The 9557-nt window shown below is 34.6% G+C and overlaps 1 pseudogene; it reads right to left on the bottom strand.

The window, feature by feature from the left end:
- Window positions 1–4307: 4307 nt before the first annotated feature.
- Window positions 4308–9557, bottom strand: part of LOC103267519 — a 75684-nt pseudogene continuing 70434 nt past the window's right edge.

Below are 9557 nucleotides of genomic sequence, written 5' to 3'. Positions count from 1 at the left end.
AGGATGACTATCATCAATAACTCAAAAAACAACAGATGCTGGAGAGGATACAGAGAAAAGGGAATGCTTCTATACTGTTGGTGGGAGTGTAAACTAGTACAACCTCTGTAGAAAACAGTATGACCGTTCCTAAAAGATCTAAAAATTGACCTTCTGTATGACCCCACAATCCCCCTACTGGGAATATACCCAAAAGAACTCAAATCACTCTATAAAAAAGATACCTGCACACGTATGTTTATCGCAGCATTATTCACAGTAACAAGAACATGGAACCAACCGTGCTGTCCATCAAAAGAGGACTGGATTAAAAAAAAATGTGGTCCATATACATGATAGAATATTACACAGTCCTAAAGAACATAATCATGAACTTCACAGCAAACTGGATGGATTTAGAGTCTATAATACTGAGTGATCTTTCACAGAAACTGAGTACCACGTGTTCTCACTCATAAGTGGACCTTGAACAATTACCATAATACTATAAGAAAAAGATTGGCAGTAGTGGTAATCTGCCTGGGGCGGGGTGGGAGGGGAACACCTCATCAACAAGGGTACCTGCATAATGAACATTTGTATACCTAACCCTGAACTGTACCCTACATCTTTAAAATTAAAAAAAATTAAAAGGAAAAAAAAGAATTATTTCAAATATAAACAGAAATATATACAGTTACATGTAAACTTAAATGGCCTAAACAGTAGCACACTTACACAATTTAAAATATGCTTTGGTGTTCCAACCAAAAGATGACAGTGGACTCTTCATCTCTAGATACACATTTTTGAGAGGTAAGATGCATAATACACAGTTCTTGCTAATAGACTCAAGACAGACTATTATTTGGTTTGCAGCTACACTCTCTAGTGAGTTCTAGTTGGAGCCGTTTGCAATTGCTACTTTGTTTTGAAGGCTGCACAATGCTTTTATTACAACTGAGGAAGGTATTGCATACCAAATTACATTCCAGCTTCTCTCTTGATGAAGAATGAGAGAAACATGTTCTGTAATGTGTACAACTTGAGACAGTGTCTTGACTAAATGATACAGCATTTTTCCTGAAATATTCTTATTTTTGTATAAAAATATTTGCACACATCATCAGGCCTCAGTATCTAAGTAATTATTAATAGTTGTCTCCATTTTCGTTAAAAACAAATACTCCATTCATTGCCAATAAAAATGACATTCTTGGTTAAATTCTATTAGAATACATTATTAGTTGCAAATTTCAACTATATTACTGGCTTACAAGAAAATTTCTTAATTAGAAGACTATACTTGATAATATCTAGCCCAGCTGGTAAGGTTTAATAGTCATAAGTTAGCAATTGTTACGGCTTTGAACTATGTCATTTATTTTTATTGCATTAAAAAAAATCTTGGCTTGTTGGTTTAGGTCATTATACATTTATACACTTAACCTTCTCAGCACTAAAATTCATGATTCTTTGGCAGTCCCTCAACAACCGTATAGTGCTTAATTTTTTTATCCTCATAAATTGGGGTATAATTCAGTAATATAAATTACTTATCTAAAATTGATCTGACTCTAGAAGCTAACAAATTAGGCACATCGTTTAAATGAGTTACTGCCTAATATGTCAGAATATTTCATTCATTTTCATGGTCTAATTACATTAATCAGTTGCATCTGATACTTTTTAATGTAGGCTGCTATAAATCATAAATATATGGAGAACAAAATTACATTCATCAATTATCAAGAGATGCAGTTTTATGAACTGGTGTGCCAAAATTATGTCATAGCTATTTTACTTAATATGTACTTAATACTCTGTTTAAAGTTTGCCAATTTGCACTGAATTTTAAAGGCTTTACAATTTTAGCTACAAAATGGAATACCTTTAACAATATCTCTAGACATTACTTTGCACTTTTAAATGTTGATCTTCAAAATAGGTCAATAATTTAGATTTAAAAATATTGATATTGAAACACATGCAATAAAATTAAATATAGTCTTTGAAATGCCTTTGCCAGCCTCCTTTTACTTCTTAGAAAATGTCTTCATTCTGCATGGATATATGCAACATTCTTTCATTCTTTTTTTTTTATAATAAAAGCTATACTTGTCTAATTTTCATTGCTGCAAAAGGATTTGTAGACATAAGACTACTAGAAAGAATGTTGGCAACACAACAAGAGCCCTCACAGGTATATTTTTGGAAGATTCACTTCTAATTAGTCTAGAACCACTTCCCTCTTGGAGAATCCCAATGAATTTTATTATTATTGAGTACTTTCCTTCATTCCTTAATTGTTCCTTCATTAATTATTTGGGCGTATTCCATTGTTCTTTCTCAACAGCAAGATCCTAAACTGTTTATTGACAAGTATAACTTTCTTTGATTTAAGTGCTCAGTACAGTGTCTAGATATATAATAAATGCTCAAAAATTACCAAATGCACTAATGAAAATATTTTCCATATATACATTCCTTCATTTTTTTTCCAGCTCTAGCCTACAGATTCCAGATAAAACATCAAATTTAAATAATTTTTTTTCATGGTCTATGATTTCAAGAGCATTATGTGGAAATACTATAGATTGAGAATGTTTTGTAATTCTGGTTGTTTAACTCTCACTGTAAAAGATAATAAAGTAGAACTAATAGAGCACAATGAAGAATTAAAAGAAATCTGTATGTTAATTAAGAAGAGTTTATCACGGCAACTTTGAAATATGTTGTTTTGTTATTTATTTAGAATTGACCTTTTAGCAAAATAAAAATGTAAAGAAGCAAATTCATATTAAAGAAATGCAATGCAGAAAACATTTGCTATTTAGAAAAGGGGCAACAGCCATGAACACTGTGGAATCTATAGTTAGTTTGCTATGGACAGAGTACCCTTTGTCTACTTATACCATAAACAAACTATATTTCCTCTACATTGACCTTTCTGAGAATCTGGATAATTTTATATCACTAAGGCCATTAATTGTTCCCAGTGCCATTCTCTCAGTATCTTGATCTAAACTGTCTTTCTTTTAGTATGGATTCTACCTGACTAAACAGAAACATTCACCAAAACAATCAATTCTTTCTCTTTTACTCTATCTACAAATGGAACTGTCCCTTAGGAAAAAACAACTAGTTTCAGGCCATACACTTAAGTCTCTAATCCACCTTTAGCTAATTTCAGTATATGGTGAGAGATAGCTGTCAGTTTCATTCTTCTGCATATGACTAGTCAATTGTCCCAGCATTGTTTATTGAATAGGGTGTCCTTTCCCCATTGTTTACCTTTGTCAGCTTTGTCAAAGTTCAGTTGATTGTAGGAATGCAGTTTTATTTCTGGGTTCTCTATTCTATTACACTGATCTAACTGTCTATGCTTGTATCAGTACCATGCTGTTTTAGTTACCATACCCTTATATGTAATTTGAAGTCTGGCAGTGTGATTCCTCTGTAATTGTTCTTTTTGCTTAGAATTGTTTTAGCTATTTGGGCTCTTTTTTTGGTTCTATGTAAACTTTCAGATTATTTTTTCTAGTTCTGTGAATGAAGTACAAAGTTGGAGTTTTTTCCCCTAAAATTTCTTTTTTATTTTGGCTTGTTGGTTCCATATCTCATCTGCCAATGTATCTTAGTATCCACAAATAGAAATGTTCTATATTGCTGGTACAGTAAAGTTTCTTTGTGATCCCTTTAATAAATCTGAATTCTCTATTTTAGTTATATATAGTAATCTGAATATCAGACATATATTGTAACTTTTAAGACAAATGGTGAGATTTCTTGTAGGTCTTGTGAGATTTCATCTTGTCATAGAGCAAACATGGTTCACATAATGTAATAACACTTTCATTTCTTGAGGTTGAGGTAAAGAATTTGAGCAACTGAATAGCAAAGGTGCATAGATAGGAAAGGGAATGTGTCCTAAGACATAATTATGTTCTCTGCCTTTCCTTTAGGCAGGGGTAGCTTTGGCCTTGCCACAATGGAAAACACAATTTGAAGCCTAAGAATAAAATATTTGAAACCCAAATCCCAGAGCATTTTAGTGGACTTTTACCTAGGCTTCTTGAAAGCATTTTCAGCAAAATACTAATTGCCCAGCTACTCCTTCAAACGGCTCCAAGGAGAAGCTCTGCTTTCCCATAAGACTTTTTCAATTATGTCACATTACAGTCACACCTTTTGATAACCAGGGTGAAGAGTTTTAGAATGACTCACAGAGTGCAGACTGCACTTTTGTTAATACTACTTTTCTCTTGAAGGAAGTTCTTCATGTGGACATTTCTAGTGTTGGGAAATACAGATACTATTATATATTGTCATTTGCATTACCAAGGTGTTTGTCTTTCTCCAACTTGTTCAGAAGAATGAATGAAAGCTTGAGGTATATGTATCAGAACATAAACTGCAGCATGGAGAGCCGCGGTGTTCACCCAGACTGTGTTCACCCAGACTGTGTTCACCTTTTGTCATACATGTCACATTTGAGATAATGCCTTGGCAAAGCATTTTGTATCTTGAGTAAGAGTATAGCTCATTCTGCTGTGTGTGTGCAAACATAACTTGTCTTCTGTAGACAAACTGGATAAAGCTTCCAGCTTCTCTTCTTGGAGCCCATCCTTTTTTCAAATGGCAAATCTGTTACAATAATATCCACACAGCCATTTCTCAACAGTAGATTTCAGATATGCCATTGAACAGCATCTATGGGCAAACCCCAGAATGATTTGCTGTAGGGACAAAGGAAAAGTGATTCACCAGACCTTCTTTAACTTGGCTCTTGGCTAATAAAGATGCAATGTTATTTGCTGCTCTATTCACAGGCAGTGAATTATTACCAGTAATATGATAACAATCAGACAATTCAGTAGCCCCCTCTATTGGTATTATCCCTGTTCCACACCGTGGTTCGACTATTAATTATATCCTAAGGGAGAGGACCACAGAGTCTGAGCATCCAGTAGGTAAGAATTGATTGAAAAGTCCTAGGTCCTGGATTGCCTGAGCCTGCGGGTTCGATACCCACCTGGGCTACTTGGCGAGATCTCATCTCTACAATAAATCAAAAAAATTAGCCAAGTGTGGTAGCATGCACCTGTAGTTCCAGCTACTTGGAAGGCTGAGGCGGAAGGATCTCTGGAGCCCAGCAGGTCGAGGTTGCAGTGGCCGACTCAAAAAACAAAACAAAACAAAAAAAGTCCTAGGTTCAAAATGTGGGATTTTTTTTTGGTGGAGACTCTCCTCAGCCAATATAATGCCCACACTGATTTCATCATCAAGGATATTCAAAAGAAACTCTACATCAAAGTTGGTACTGTCAACCTTCTGCTTAAAATAATGTTGAACAGCACCCTTAAAATTTTATGCAGACTCATTTGGGGTAAAGCAATGTTTCCTTCTGGCCTTGTTGCAGATGACTTTAAACCTTAGAATATGATGCTCGGTTTCTCCTTTTGAGTCTCATCTTTGCAAGATGCCAAATCATCATCACTAATGTGGGATACTTCCTCTTTGATGTCTAGATTTTCATAATAATCTAAGATATGTGAATCTAAAACAATGTTAGTGAATTCTTTAAAAATATCTCTCTCATATGTTTTGTCTTCTTGCCTATTATCAATCTGCCTTCACTTGAATTCTGATTTATCTTTTTTGCATTTTGTTTTCTTTTTCTTAAAACTGGCATTAATTTTCTATATTTTTAAAGGGTTTGACCATGTGAGTTTTCTAGTCAAGTCTCTAAAATCCTTTAGAATTTCTGCCTTTGTTTTACTGAACTGGTTATCTTGAAACTCTCAATCAACCACAAATAAATTATCAGCTGATCTCAGACAAAGTACTTAATTTGAGGCAGAGCAATGAAAATCAAAAAGGATTCCAAAGGGGTCTGTAAACTCTTCTTATGAAGATTCACATCTAGGAGTTGGTTAGTGGCTTCCTGAATGTCAGATGTTGGCAGTGCTTTCAAGATCCCAGTCTTGAGCGATCCACTGATGGGCATCAGGAGAGTTCTCAGAAATACCAGCCATTAGCGCAGACCCAGCAATCCATTGGCCTCGCACACCTCTGATGTTTGTATTTTGATCGGAATTGCCTTAAATCGGTAAATTGTTTTGGGCAGTTTGGTCATTTTAACAATATTGATTCTTTCAATCCATGAACATGAAATGTTCTTCCATTTGTTTATGTTGTCTGCAATTTATTTCACCAGAGTTTTGTAGTTCTCCTTGTAGAGATCTTTCACTTTCTTCGTTAGGTATATTCTTGGGTATTTTATATTTTACTTTATTTTTTTTTTTGATGGTTAGTGTGAATGGGATTGAGCTCTTGATTTGGCTCTCAGCCTGAGCATTGTTGGTTTATAGTAATGATACGAAAAACATACTGAATGAGAGAAAATGTTTGCAAATTATGCCTCAGACAGAAGGTTAATATTCAGAACCTATAAGGAACTCAACATGAAAAAAGCAAAAAATCCCATCAAAAAGTGGACAAACATTCCTCAAAAGAAAACATACAGCCAATAAACATATATATATATATATATTTTTTTTTTTTTTTTTTTTTTTTGAGTTGGAGTCTCACTCTGTCACCCAGACTGGAGTGCAGTGGCCGCTCCCGGCCACTGCAGCCTCGACCTGCTGGGCTCCGGCGATCCTTCCGCCTCAGTCTTCCAAGTAACCAGAATTACAGGCCTGCGCTACCACACCCGGCTAATTTTTTTTTTTTTTTGACTTATTGTAGAGATGAGGTCTTACTGCCCAGGTGGGTCTCGAACCCGCGGGCTCTGGCAATCCACTCACCTCAGCCTCCCAAAGGCGCGGGATTACAGGCTGAGCCACCAAGCCTGGCTGCCAATAAACATATTTTAAAATGTTCAGCATCACTAATCACTAGGGAAATGCAAATTGAAACCACAGTGAGATATTGCCTCACACCAGAGTAACTATTATTAGAAAATCAAAGAACAACAAATGTTGGTGCAGTTGCAAGAAAAGGCAATGCTCATTCACTACTGGTAGGAACAATGTTCACTATCTGTGGAACGGACCACCATACACCCAATCCTTATTGTGACTCAATATGTCCATGTAATAAACCTGCCTATGTAGCCACTGATCTAAAATAAAAATGGAAAAAAAGAAAAATCAACTAGATTTCTTTGGATGGTCTTTGATACTTTAAAAGTTTCTTTCTATCCAATTATTTTCAAATTGGTATAGCATCTACCCTATTATTTCTATTATAAATAATGGCTATTTTCCATTCGGATTATTCTTTTACCAAGATTATTGCTAAGTTATCAAAGATAATGTCACAGTTTCCCAACTCATTCCGAGTAATGTTATAGTTTATAAACATACCGCTACTTTTGTCATACACTTGGAGACGAAATTCCCAAACACATTGCACACACACTCTCCCTTCCTCTCTTTGGTTCCAATTGAGGTATCATATTTTCTGCCTTCCATTTTTTTTCCTGTCACTTCATTGGTGTCACGCTTTCCAATTTTCTATTCAATTATCCAGATAAGCTTCTCCTACAGTTCCTTGCCATCAGGTCTTTCCTAATGTTACTCTTCAGTAGAAACTCCAACCTGGTATTAATTGCCCTAGCCACATACTATCTTTTCTTCATCAATTTCCTCTGGATTTCAAAACTGCGTAACACCTATATTTTTGGATATCCATTCAATAATTTTTACCTTACTTTGCCTTACATTGAACTTCTCATATTTATACCTCATGTTCTTCTGCCAAATTTAAGCTCTTTTATAATGCAATGGTATTTTATGTAACTATATGTGGCCCCAACACATTGCCTTGCTCCCAGAATATATTTAAAACATGTTCATCTATTCAATTTATTGATGTGAAGGAAGTAGGAAAAAATGGCTAAATTTACCTGAAAATAAATAATACATTTACATTTTTCTTTCAAAAGTATTTTACATTTCCCTCAGCAAATGTGATAAGTCACCTATTTATATACATCATCTTATAAAAATTTCAGAAGGACTGCAGAAATGGCAGTACTATTGATGTGTCTTGACTTCCTACTGCGTAGAGTAGTAAAAGGTTTATTATTCTGTCAATTATTTCTCAACAATAACTATTTTTTCCTTGAGCTGGTTTATGTGTACTCTAATAATTCTAACACAATCTGACACTAAATGGAACTAAACGACAAAATAAACTAATATTAGAAAAAGACAGCATGTTGCTCTTGACCTATACACTGAAGCTGGCTCAAAAATAAAATGCAAGAGCAAGAGCTCTCTTTCCACAATATTTTTTTTACTTTGACTATCATTTTACCACTTTAGGGAGAATCTTTTATAAGATAATGTAGAAGTATATATATAAGACCAGAAATACATATGTGTGCTTGTGTATATATCTGTACAACTGATGACACAAAATAACATACTCTTTATAAGGTCTTTAAAAAGTTTTATTAGCCATCTGAATTCTCACATATTTACTTCATTTGGTTTCTATTAGATTTTTTAAGTGTGTATATTATGCAAGATTTCTTAGAATATAAGGTGTTTGTGTATCCTCTAAGGTACATGCAAATATTCTTGTGACTATTTAGATTCTGAATGGTAGTAATGATAGGATCAGAGATTCCATATTTTTAATATGCCACAATTAAATGGCAGTTAATGCGAGTGTTGCTGAGATAAGCCTATACTTTTAGAAGCAAGAAAATAAACAATTAAGAAAAATGAAATGTTGATCAGCTTTAAAAATTGAAAAAATTCTTAAACCTCTCTCATGAATGAAAATGAATGAAACCTATCTCATGAGGTAAAATGAAATCTGACAGAAGTTGACAGGATAGCCAGTAAATCAATTGTGTGTCTGTTTGTATTTTAAAATAATAGACAGTTTTTTCTTATTTTGAAAAAAGTACACCCTAATTTATAGACTGATTCTTAGCTATGGCTATCATTATAATTATATGGTGAGATTTGAAAAAACAATATAGACTTTTGCTCTAGTTATAATGAAGTAACAGGAACTAGATGCAATCTTTTACTTTAAACAATTATAACATTGAACAAAATATATGAAACAATAGTTTTCAATCATTATTATAGAAGAAGCATGATGTTATGAACTCTGAGAAAAGGAAAACAAATCAAGGGAACCCTGTAATTGTTCCGTTTTCTGCCTGGAAGTACATTTTAATCTGTAGTGTCTCAAGGGAGGTTTATGGACTTGGTGAGTTGGGAAGACAGAGACTGGTGTTCCAAAATCTAAGTGGATTGAAGATTTGTGGAAGAGTTATTGATACGAAGAAAGCATGCCCCAAAACAGCTCTGGAAATCTGCATGGGGGGATTTGAATCTTTATTTAAAAATAAGATATAGCTGGGCTCTGTGGCTCAGCCTGTAATCCCGTGCCTTTGGGAGGCTGAGGTGAGTGGATTGCCTGAGCCCGCGAGTTCGAGACCTGCCTGAGCAGTGAGACCTCATCTCTACAATAAATCAAAAAATCAGCCGGGCATGGTAGCGCATGCCTGTAATTCCGGCTACTCGGAAGGCTGAGGCAGAAGGATC

Source organism: Carlito syrichta, unplaced genomic scaffold (assembly GCF_000164805.1).
Source record: "Carlito syrichta isolate Samal-C Ts95f unplaced genomic scaffold, Tarsius_syrichta-2.0.1 Scaffold308157, whole genome shotgun sequence".
Classification (NCBI taxonomy): Eukaryota; Metazoa; Chordata; class Mammalia; order Primates; family Tarsiidae; genus Carlito; species Carlito syrichta.
The sequence above is the reverse complement of the archived record's forward strand: the minus strand, read 5'-3'. Positions and strand labels throughout refer to the sequence as shown.